The sequence below is a fragment of the Lissotriton helveticus genome, chromosome 4_1, assembly GCF_964261635.1.
Source record: "Lissotriton helveticus chromosome 4_1, aLisHel1.1, whole genome shotgun sequence".
Classification (NCBI taxonomy): Eukaryota; Metazoa; Chordata; class Amphibia; order Caudata; family Salamandridae; genus Lissotriton; species Lissotriton helveticus.
This window is the reverse complement of record NC_136063.1, coordinates 2,081,119,788-2,081,132,869: the sequence shown is the minus strand read 5'-3', so window position 1 is coordinate 2,081,132,869 and position 13,082 is coordinate 2,081,119,788.

The window sequence follows — 13,082 nt, the reverse complement described above, 5'->3', positions numbered from 1 at the left end:
AATTTCAATATGTAATTCAAGCATAACTTCATAAACGGATGTAGTCTCAGCATATTGTGTTTGTGTTAATAATCAGTAAGAAATAAAATTGCTGTGCATTTTGCAGTAAATTGTTTTATGTGACATTGCCGCATCCCTCTTGTACTCCTACAAAATCATGGTCATGTAATAAGTTTCTGAATCTATACCAGGGTACCTTTTCAACACGTTTCAAAATCATGGGCCAGATTTATTATAGCTTTGCGCTGCTGCAAAGTCACAAAAGTGACATGAACCTCTAAAACTTTGGATTTTGCTTTTCAAGGCAGAACATGGAAACTAGCCCCAAAGTAACACAAAATACCACTTTTGCAGGTTTGCCTAAACTAAGGCATTGTACATAGGTGGTGCATGGGCCTTCCCAAGAAATACCCCTTGGTTTTGACATAAATCCCTATCTACAAACAGTGGTAGACAGCTATTTGCACAAAAACATCTATCCCTCCTTGACACAGGCATGATGTTAGAGAAAAGCTTTATTTTCAAAAACACTTTGCCAACTTTTCATGCGTGCAGGACCGTAAAGCACACTTACAAAGTGGGAAAACATTAAACTATGCAAAGCATATGATTTTGTACAGAAAAGGGTCCCTGAAGAGAACAGAAATTATGATTGACATCATGCACAAACCTTTGAGCCGCGATCCAAGAGCGTAGACACGGCGCAGGCCCAATAAGTTCACGAGCAAAGGGAGTGAGAAAAGTCATAACGTAGTTAATATGGTGCTGCCCTGCTCTCCGCATTCGACACAACTGAGAAAAAACAACTTTTGTTGCATGAATCCTTTACCCCCAAATATATGTCAGTGTTCTTTCTTTTCTGTGCTCAATTTCCTTGTAAATAAGTAAGTAAGTAAGTAATTTCCTTGTACATTCATACTCCATCCTGGTAAAAGGGCTTCCCTTGAGGAATCAGCACCAGGTTCTCCACACACATTTCACATATCTGATCAGCAGGTAAATAGTTGGAGCATTGCCTCAGTAGGAATTATTTCCACTCCACCTGTATCTGCAGTGATGGCTTATTTATTTGCAGGTACAGATATTGTGCCCTTTTGTTTTGTTCTTTCCCATTGCCCTTTCCCCCACCCTTTGATTTGTAAGCTCACTAACTGTATGCTGCGTAAGCAGGTGCCACTTATGGTTGGAGGTACATGAGAACATATAACTATGTAACACTAGGGTGTGGGTGGCTCCTAAAAGACAAGAGGAGCATTCTCGCTGCAGATTTTTGCCATTTTATTCTGGAAACTACTATGCTTTTCATAAGATGTGTATTTGTGAAGCACACGTTCGCATAAGGGTACCTTGGCACTGCATAACGTGTTTATTGTTACCCAACCCAATGGTACTCGTATTATCAACATGTGAAGGATGAAAGGCTGAGTGGACCTTCCAGAATTTGAACCTGTGACCATGAGGTCGAACACAGGTCACTACAGTGGATGCATTAGTCCACTAAGCCACCAAACTTGACATATATGGCATTCTTAGAGAGGAAAAATGAACATTAAAGAATTGTTATAGTAAGGAAGGCCTTCCATAATTAGTTTAAAAGTAGCCCTTTGGTGAACAGGTGAATGGCTAAAGGTCCCTGATGTTTGAGCTAGCTGTGACTATGCATTGGAAACCAAGCAGCTGTTCATAATGAGGTGGGGAAATCAGAGGCTTAGAGACACAGGAGTACAGGGGTTCCCTTACTCAGTGGAAACAATTAACCCCTCCTACGTTTGTTTACATTTTGAAACCTGTATGATTATTCATTTAGTCTGATGAGCAGCTCATTATGGGTCAAGACTGGAAGTGCATTGCTAATAGTTTGGACAATGAATGATCCTAAATAAAAAGCAACCCTTAAGATATGGCATTAACTAGCAGCTTAGAAGATGATCTAGGAATGACATGTTGCTTGACCGGGTGCATTTTATGATAAATGTCTGTGTCCTGTATGACTTACTTGAAATATATGTTTCCTTTTACACACTTATGTATGCCAATGGAGGGAACGTGACATATATTTTCTAGGACGACAAACTACAGACAGAGCCGATCCTTAAACTTACATTGACACCGTAGTTCCATATTTGGAAGCCCTACACTTCTTAAATATCACTGTACAGGGCACGTTTCAGATGTAGGAGAGATTTAGACAAATAAGTGGTAACTATGTATATTGTATGTGTACATGTCCCATCCATACAAGGGGAATTAATTACGTATATAGTACATTTTGTCTGTGTACTGTTTATGATTTATGGGTTGGCAGTACTCACTTGGGCTGCACATTCACCAGGAGCACCTAATCCATGTTTGCCACTGTCCTTAATAGATAGATAGACATTTGTGATCTATTTACAGTTTAATTTACATATCTGAATAACGGTCTGTGGTGCATTTATTGCGTATTGTTGACACGGAGAACATACTTTGTGGTTCATTGTTTATGTCAAAATGATTATTAAATGCATACCAATGGAACACTGTCATATATATATATATATATATATATATATATATATATATGACAGTGTTCCATTGGTAATCATTTATTATATATATATATATATATATATATATATATATATATATACGCTCAATACTTCCTCCCCACCAAGGAAGGAATGACGGCACTCGCGTGGCCATGTCAATTCAAAATAATTGTATTCAGCAAACAATTTACACAGGACGCGTTTCGGCATAAGCGCCTTCCTCCTGCTGTATCATTGTGCCAAGTCAGTAAGCGCCATTTTATTTACAATCTTCACATTATTTCCGGCGCCACCATTAACATAGAAAGCGGACCACGTCTTCACCATCATTTTAGGTGCCATGATGGAACATGCATTTTTTCAATATTCCTCGTACTTCTCCTAATTTAAGGGTCGATTAGGATGGCAGACGGAAGGACGACCGCCGTCCTGGAGTATGCGGAAATAGCCTTTTTTCCGTCCGCCTGCCGCGGACACTCCGTCTGCCATATTAGGATGGGAAACACTGTCAGATTTCCGTACGCGGCGGGAGAGCACGCACCGCCGCGGAACTACACCTGACCCCGCGGCGGACGTGACCAATCTAGACACACCGCCGTACGGAATGATGTCTCCGACCGTCCTCCAAATCACGATGGCGGAAAACACACATAAATTCGCTGCGGAAAAACAACCTGCCTGAACACGGCGGAATCACCACAGCGGAGATACCCACCACAAGCAGGTCGCCGTCATGGATCCAGCGCTACACGCATTCCCGATACTCTTCGTGCTCCACCACCAGCAAGTCATGGACCATCATCGACGACGACACAGGTACGCCAACCCACCAATTGCTGTCGGAAGGGGAGTACCTGCCAGGGATGTGACGTTGGAAGGGGGAGTGTCATGTCAGAGGAAATACATTTACGATCGCACCAAAATATACACAATTGAAGTACACAACCAGGAATGACAACGACAAATGAACAAAACATGATTTATTAGCTTTATTCAACATAATAGGTGTATAATATCAGATTATGCAAGAGCATGGGCACTGGGTACAACAGATCATGTACATCATTGGCAGCACATGAGAGGGCAGAATGCAGTATCAGAACAGCAACAGGGCCTTGTGTCCAACAGAGCAGGTACATCAGAGGCAGCATATGAGATGGGCTAAGTGCATCAGCAGTCCATTGCACAGAACAGCTACATCATAGGCAGCAAATGAGAGGGGCTAAGTGCATCAACAGTCCATTGCACTGAACAACTACATCAGAGGCAGCAAATGAGAGGGGCTAAGTCCATCAGCAGTCCATTGCACAGAACAGTTACATCAGAGGCAGCAAATGAGAGGGCGGAATGCAGTATCACAACAGCAACAGGGCATTGTGGACAACAGAGCAGGTACATCAGAGGCAGCATATGAAATGGGCTAAGTGCATCAGCAGTCCATTGCACAGAACAGTTACATCATTGGCAGCACATGAGAGGGCAGAATGTAGTATCAAAACAGCAACAGTGCATTGTGGACAACAGAGCAGGTACATCAGAGGCTGCAAATGAGAGGGACTAAGTGCATAAGCAGTCCATTGCACAGAACAGTTACATCAGAGGCAGCAAATGAGAGGGGCTAAGTGCATCAGCAGTCCATTGCACAGAACAGTTACATCATTGCAAGCACATGAGAGGGCAGAATGCAGTATCACAACAGCAACAGGGCATTGTGGACAACAGAGCAGGTACATCAGATGCAGCTTATGAGACGGGCTAAGTGCATCAGCAGTCCATTGCACAGAACAGCTACATCAGAGGCAGCAAATGAGAGGGGCTAAGTGCATCAGCAGTACATTGCACTGAACAGCTACATCTGAGGAAGCAAATGAGAGGGGCTAAGTGCATCAGCAGTCCATTGCACAGAACAGTTACATCATTGGCAGCACATGAGAGGGCAGAATGCAGTATCAGAACAGCAACAGGGCCTTGTGGCCAACAGAGCAGGTACATCAGAGGCAGCATATGAGATGGGCTAAGTGCATCAGCAGTCCATTGCACAGAACAGTTACATCATTGGCAGCACATGAGAGGGCAGAATGCAGTATCACAACAGCAACAGGGCATTCTGGAAAACAGAGCAGGTACATCAGAGGCTGCAAATGAGAGGGGCTAAGTGCATCAGCAGTCCATTGCACAGAACAGTTACATCATTGGCAGCACATGAGAGGGCAGAATGCAGTATCACAACAGCAACAGGGCATTGTGGACAACAGAGCAGGTACATCAGAGGCTGCAAATGAGAGGGGCTAAGTGCATCAGCAGTCCATTGCACAGAACAGTTACATCATTGGCAGCATATGAGAGGGCAGAATGCAGTATCACAACAGCAACAGGGCATTGTGGACAACAGAGCAGGTACATCAGAGGCAGCATATGAGATGGGCTAAGTGCATCAGCAGTCCATTGCACAGAACAGCTACATCAGAGGCAGCAAATGAGAGGGGCTAAGTGCATCAACAGTCCATTGCACTAAACAGCTACATCAGAGGCAGCAAATGAGAGGGGCTAAGTGCATCAGCAGTCCATTGCACAGAACAGTTACATCAGAGGCAGCAAATGAGAGGGCGGAATTCAGTATCACAACAGCAACTCGGCATTGTGGACAACAGAGCAAGTACATCACTGGCTACCCAAGTACATGTGTCAAGCGACCCGTCACAAGGCCAATAATAATGTCTGGGTAGTTATATTCGTCAATCTACACACAAAGTAAAATGACATGTGAGTGATGGCAAGTAAACCTCACACCACAGAATCTGGTGGACTGCTTGAACTACTCGCCCCGGACACACCGCCAGCACCAGCAACAGGAGTGTGAGACACAGCCACCGATCTACTGACTGACACATGAGCCATAGACCCAGACACACCGCCAGGACCAGAAACATGAGTGTGAGACACAGCCACCGATCTACTGACTGACACATGAGCCCTAACCCAGATACACCGCCAGCACCAGAAACAGGAATGTGAGACACAGCCACCGATCTACTGACTGACACATGAGCCATAGACCCAGACACACCACCAGCACCAGAAACAGGAGTGTGAGACACAGCCACAGCTGTAGTGACTGAAACATGAGCCCTAGACCCAGACACACCGCCAGCACCAGAAACAGAAGTGTGGGACACAGCCACAGATCTACTGACTGACACATGAGCCATAGACCCAGACACAGTGCCAGGACATGTCCCTGTACAGTGACCAACAAATACCATGCCTGCATCTGACACATGAGAGTGGCGGACAGACACAGTGCCAGTACCTGCAACAGGAGAGGGCACAACTGACACAGTGCTACTACATGATGCATGACAGCGTACAATAGACACAGTGCCACTATCTGACACATGAGAGTGAACTGTAGATGACTCACTAGGACCACTGAAATGATGAGCCACAGGGCTGTATGGGCCAGGAGGCAGTGTGGCCCTGGGAGCTGGGGATAGCTGGACTGGAGCGACATCTGGGTGGTCATGTGTCACTGGTGTGTGCCTCCGTTTTTTTGTCAAATGTTGTGCCACCCCGGACCTGACTGGACTGGTAAGTGGAGTGGCATCATCAGACATCAAAGGTGTATCGGTAAACAGACATAATATCGACTCCAAAATATCGACTGGACATAATATCGAGTATAAAATATAGACTGGACAAAATATCGACTGGACAGAATATAGACATCAAAAATATCGTTTTTAAGGTAAGTAATGTAATATCGAATGTTAAAAATATAGACAGTTAAAATATCGAAGTATATAATATAGGTAATTAAAAGTATCTAATTTTTAATAGTATAACATTTTTGATAATGTTTTTTATGTTATTATATGTGTGAAAATTGTGTATTTATGTTGTAATTATTTTTAAATAATGAAATTTGTTTTTTAATTTTTTGCGTAATTAAATTCTGTAGCGGGTTGTGGGTTTATAGGGGAATAGGGTGGGAAGTAATTTAATTATAATTAATTAAATATGTAAATTTATTTATTGGTGTTATTTTTTAATTAATTGTTAATTAATTTATATTTGGTAAATAATTACATTTTAATTGGCAATTAATTTTAATTAATTGAATAATTGCTAATTAAGTTAATTTTACTTATTTATTTTCCGTAGCGGGTTGTGGGTTTGTAGGGGAATTGGGTGGGAAGTAATTTAATTAAAATTAATTAAATATGTTAAAAAATGATTGGTATTTTTTTTAGAATTAATTGTTGATTAAAATGTTATGGGTAATTAATTAAATTTTAATTGGCAATTAATTTTATTTAATTGATTAATTGCTAATTATGTTAATTTTAATTATTTATTTTCAGTAGCGGGTTCTGGGTTTATAGGGGAATAGGGTGGGAAGTAATTTATTAATAATTAATTAAATATTTCAATTAATGTAATAGTATTTAATTTGAAATAATAGATAAATAAGTTTTAATTGTTAATTAAATAATTTTTAATTTGTAATTAATTTGGATTAATAGGTAACAAATAATAATAATTAATTTTAATTTGTAATTTTAATTGATTAATTGTTATATTAAAACAAATTGGTAATTACTTTAAAATAATTTGTTATAGATATTAATGTATATTTTTTAAAATAATATATGAAGTATTTAATTTCCCTACTGTTGCACACTCTGGAGTGGGAATAGTAATTTTTACCCCTACGCTATCCAACGCTTTCCCTACTGTAGCACTCTTTGGAGTCGGAATAGTAATTTTTACCCCTACGCTATCCAATGCTTTCCCTACTGTTGCACTCTTTGGAGTGGGAATAGTAATTTTAACCCCTACGCTATCCAACGCTTTCCCTACTGTTGCACTCTTTGGAGTGTGAATAGTAATTTTTACCCCTACGCTATCCAACGCTTTCCTTACTGTTGCACTCTTTGGAGTGGGAATAGTAATTTTAACCCCTACGCTATCCAACACTTTCCCTACTGTTCCACTCACTGGAGTGGGAATAGTAATTTTAACCCCTACGCTATCCAATGCTTTCTCTACTGTTGCACTCTTTGGAGTGGGAATAGTAAGTTTAACCCCTACGCTATCCAACGCTTTCCCTACTGTTGCACTCTTTGGAGTGGGAATACTAATTTTTACCCCTACGCTATCCAACGCTTTCCCTACTGTTGCACTCTTTGGAGTTGGAATAGTAATTTTTACCCCTAGGCTATCCAACGCTTTCCCTACTGTTCCACTCACTGGAATGGGAATTGTAATTTTAACCCCTACGCTATCCAACGCTTTCCCTACTGTTGCATCCACTGGAGTAGGAATAGTAATTTTTACCTCTACGCTATCCAATGCTTTCCCTACTGTTGCACCCACTGGAGTGGGAATAGTAATTTTTACATCTACGCTATCCAACGCTTTCTCTACTGTTGCACCCACTGGAGTGGGAATAGTAATTTTTACCCCTACGCTATCCAACGCTTTCCCTACTGTTGCACCCACTGGATTGGGAATAGTAATTTTTACCTCTACGCTATCCAACGCTTTCCCTACTGTTGCACACACTGGAGTGGGAATAGTAATTTTTACCTCTACGCTATCCAATGCTTTCCCTACTGTTGCTCCCACTGGAGTGGGAATAGTAATTTTTACCTCTACGCTATCCAACGCTTTCCCTACTGTTGCACCCACTGGAGTGGGAATAGTAATTTTTACCCCTACGCTATCCAACGCTTTTCCTACTGTTGCACTCACTGGAGTGGGAATAGTAATTTTTACCCCTACGCTATCCAACGCTTTCCCTACTGTTGCACTCTTTGGAGTGGGAATAGTAATTTTTACCCCTACGCTATCCAACGCTTTCCCTACTGTTGCACTCACTGGAGTGGGAATAGTAATGTTTACCCCTACGCTATCCAACGCTTTCCCTACTATTGCACTCTTTGGAGTGGGAATAGTAATTTTTACACTTACGCTATCCTACGGTAATAATATTGATTATAATTTAATTATATTATGTTACTATATATATATGTTTTAACAAATATGATTGTAATTTTTTTATAACTTTCATTAATTATTTAAATATTATAAGGTAATTTAAGTATTTGTAAGTATATTTTAGTAATTAATTTTTATTATTAATTTAATTTAACACTGTTTTTAATAAAGTCGATATTTTAATTAACTATATTTTTGTAAACGATATTTTGTAGTCGATATTTTTGCACTTACCTATTTGTAGATGCAAACTCGATATTCTGTCTGTCGATATTTTGTCAACGATATTTTTTCAACTCAATATTATGTCCCTCGATATTATGTCAGTGATCCGGTGTATCATGTGCTTGTGGTGGTCTGCTCTCTGGGGACGTGCTGGACCCTGCCTGACTTCTGCCCTCTGCATCATGTGTAATGGGGGATGCAACAACAGTGTACTCCTTCCTCTGCTTCTGCGGGGCATAGATGGGAGCAGAGGTATGGGGGACTCCACCGCTGACACATGTGTTGTACGTTCCTTAAACATCATCCTCAGTGCAGCCAGGGATGATATATGCCTGTCTTTGATGGTGCTCGTGTCCTTGGGAGAACCCTTGGCTATGGGATGTGCCTTGGAGGTAGGAGGTTTCCTGTCCCTGGAATGTCCCTGATCCCTTGCCGGTGCCCTGTCCCTGGGTGCAGACTTGTCCATTGTAGTGTCCCTCTCCTTGGAAGTGTCCTTGCCCTTGGGAGTGTGCCTGCTCTTGGGAGGTGCCCTTTCCTTGGAAGTGTCCTTGTCCCTAGGAGTGTCCCTGCTCTTGGGAGGTGCCCTTTCCTTGGAAGTGTCCTTGTCCTTGGGAGTGTCCCTGCTCTTGGGAGGTGCCCTTTCCTTGGAAGTGTCCTTGTCCTTGGGAGAGTCCCTGCTCTTGGGTGGTGCCCTTTCCTTGGAAGTGTCCTTGTCCTTGGGAGTGTCCCTGCTCTTGGGAGGTGCCCTTTCCTTGGAAGTGTCCTTGTCCTTGGGAGTGTCCCTGCTCTTGGGAGGTGCCCTTTCCTTGGAAGTGTCCTCGTCCTTGGGAGTGTCCCTGCTCTTGGGAGGTGCCCTTTCCTTGGAAGTGTCCTTGTCCTTGGTAGTGTCCCTGCTCTTGGGAGGTGCCCTTTCCTTGGAAGTGTCCTTGTCCTTGGGATTGTCCCTGCTCTTGGGAGGTGCCCTTCGCTTGGAAATGTCCTTGTCCTTGGGAGTGTCCCTGCTCTTGGGAGGTGCCCTTTCCTTGGAAGTGTCCTTGTCCTTGGGACTGTCCCTGCTCTTGGGAGGTGCCCTTTCCTTGGAAGTGTCCTTGTCCTTGGGAGTGTTCCTGCTCTTGGAGCCTTGGAAGTGTCCTTGTCCTTGGGAGTGTCCCTGCTCTTGGGAGGTGCCCTTGGCTTGGGAGTCCCTTTTGTGGGGGATGCCTGTGTAGCATGTGAATCCATTTCCCCCAACACCCCTTGAAGATCCTGTGTGTCAACTCCAGTGTTGCTCACGTCATCTTCGGAGAAAGATATCCCAGTCCTAGGGGATGGTGTCTGTGCCCTCCGTGCCCTGCCTTGCTGCCTGTGGCTGTTCCTAGTGTAATACCCTGAATAAGAGGCCTGGTCTGATGACTCTCCCCTGTAACATCAAGTGGTGTGGATGGTGGCACAGAAGTAGCACCCTGTCAATGCGACTGTACAATGGCTGAGGACACAGTGTTTGCCAATGACTGAACTGTTTTGTGGAGACCAGCAACATCGCCATGCATCCCCTTCATGAATGCCACCACCTGTCCCAACTTCCTATCGTGGTCTTGGAATGCATTGATCATGTTGGTCTGCCCTACACACATCTGTCGCAGCAGATCAACAGCCTCAGCACAAAGTGCACTTTGCGTCACAGGGGCAGGCTCTGCGGTGCCTGCACCGAAGGCAACTCTGCTCCCCCTCCTCTGGCGAGCACGAGCAGTACATGTTGCAGTGGGTGGCAGTGTGGGCCCTGTGTGCTGTGTCCCGACTGAGGGTGTCGATTGCCCACTCCCTGTTTGTGACAACGGTTGTGACTCACCAACACTGTCTGAGGATGAGGACGATGGTGTCTCCCCATGTGAGTCCTCAGGGACGGTTCTGTCCCCCTCTCCGTGGCTGCCCTCTTCAGTGTCAGTCTGCGTGTGTGTCATCTCGGATCCAGATGCATTGCCACCACTCATCTCCATCGTCTGTGTCTCAGTGCCCTCGGCCAAAGCTGGAAGAGAGAGGGAAGAGATGTTAACCTAAGTGACACACTCACGTACTGAAGGTTTGAAAGTCACACCGTTTCTTACAGTCGATTGACATGTAGCACCCATCCTGGACACGAACCACCCCTACCACACATCCTCACATCATAGATCCGTGGGTGTCTGTGAAACCTGTACATCATACAAACAGGGCAAGTGCATGCAGACCACCACACATGTCATGCCATGGGACCCCAGACCTCAACGCATGTCCTGGAACCCTCAAATACAAATCAACTGGTATGTCCACCTGGCGGACATGGGTGCTACCGCTCACTCCGCTAACGACACCAACATGCAATATATGCAAAAGCTACGCACCACGGATGTCACTACTGTGTCTGAGCACGGATACATGCATTCACTCACAAGTTACAGACACATACAGTCTGCTTACCGCTAGTTTGCTTATGATCCCCTCTCAGCCGGGCGGACAGGTCAGGATGCGTCACAGCAATTATGCGGTGCATCAGAGGTGTCATGGTGCTTCGGGCAAGGCGGACTGTTCTCGGAATGATCCCCAGTGTCATCTCCGCAACGTTCTTGCTGAGCCTGGATATGTCATCCCAGCGCTTGTAGCAGTGTGTGTGTCGTCTATTGCACACCCCCACTGTCCGTACATCACGTGCTATGGTCCTCCACACGGCCTTGTGAAGGTGCAGCTTCACCTACCAGGATGGGAGACAAGAAAGTAACGTCAGTGGACTGTTTCACAATAATTTGCATTGCAGAAACACGTATCTTCATGCAACCATGCGCAGTACAACACATGTGAAGGTCCCGCAGCACACCGCCAAGCTTGCAGAAGCAAGGAGTCAGTGTCCACCTCATGCCCACCAACATGTTACCCACTGCACTTACCACTTGTCCAGGGGCACCGTAGAGCCGTTCATAGTGGCTGAGCACACCGTCCACAAGGACATCCAGCTCCGCTGCAGTGAAGGGACGAGACCGGATCTCTCGCAATCTCGACATGGTAAGGTCCAGGACTGTGGCACTACAGAAGCAGTTGTTGGATAGCTCAGGAGCAGCAGGTGGAGATGACGGTCGCAGGCAGCAGTTGTTGGATTGCTCAGGAGCAGCAGGTGGAGGTGATGGTCGCAGGCAGCAGTGGCTGGAAGCAGTGAATGTGTGCAGGAAATCTTCACACATATATAGGGCCCTGAGCTCATATCAGTGGCACACGTCTGCATCAATTGGTTTTCCCTGGATTCTTCATTCAAAAAGAGCCAATGACTCACATTGTTGTGGCGGTGCACGTCTCCCACAATTTTTGAATGCGCTTACGCGCAACGCGTAACCTGTTCCCATTGGCTACATGTGCACAGACCGTCACGTTCACACACCGCCTACCGCATGTGCGCGCTACCGCAACGGTGCATCATTTTAAAATTAGTCACTCACTGGCGCCGCTATGGCGGTGCACGCTTTCCGTGGGGGCGGTGCAGGCCAACACATACATTTGATGTTGCAATCTGGAATGGCAGTTGAGAAACACCCTTACAGTGTTATTGCCTCACCCACTGCCAGTCCAGGCCGGTCACCCACCGCCAATCCAGGCCGGTCACCCATCGCCAGTCCAGCCCGGTCACCCACCGCAAATCCAGGCCGGTCACCCACCGCTAATCCAGGCCGGTCACCCACCGCCAATCCAGGCCGGTCAGCCACCGCCAATCCAGGCCGGTCACCCACCACCAGTCCAGGCCGGTCACCCACCGCAAATCCAGGCAGGGCACCCACCTCCATTCCTGGCACCGCCCAGTCCTGGCAGTGGGTGACCGGGCTGGATTGGCGGTGGGTGACCGGCCTGGATTGGCAGTGGTGACCGGGCTGGACTGGCGGAGGGTGACTGGCCTGGATTGGCGGTGGGTGACCAGGCTGGACTGGACTGGTGGTGGGTGACCAGGCTGGACTGGCGGTGGGTGACCAGGCTGGACTGGCGGTGGGTGACTGGCCTGGATTGGCGGTGGGTGACAGGCCTGGATTTGCGGTGGGTGACCGGGCTGGACTGGCGGTGGGTGACTGGGTAGGACTGGCGGTGGGTGACCAGGCTGGACTGGCGGTGGGTGACCGGCCTGGATTGGCAGTGGGTGACAGGCCTGGATTTGCGGTGGGTGACCGGCTGGACTGGCAGAGGGTGACTGGCCTGGACTGGCGGAGGGTGACCGGCCTGGACTGGCGGTGGGTGATCTGCCTGGACTGGCGGTGGGTGACCGGCCTGGACTGGCGGTGAGTGAGACAATAACACTGTAAGGAGTAGTTTCAACTGCCATTTCAGATTGCATCATCA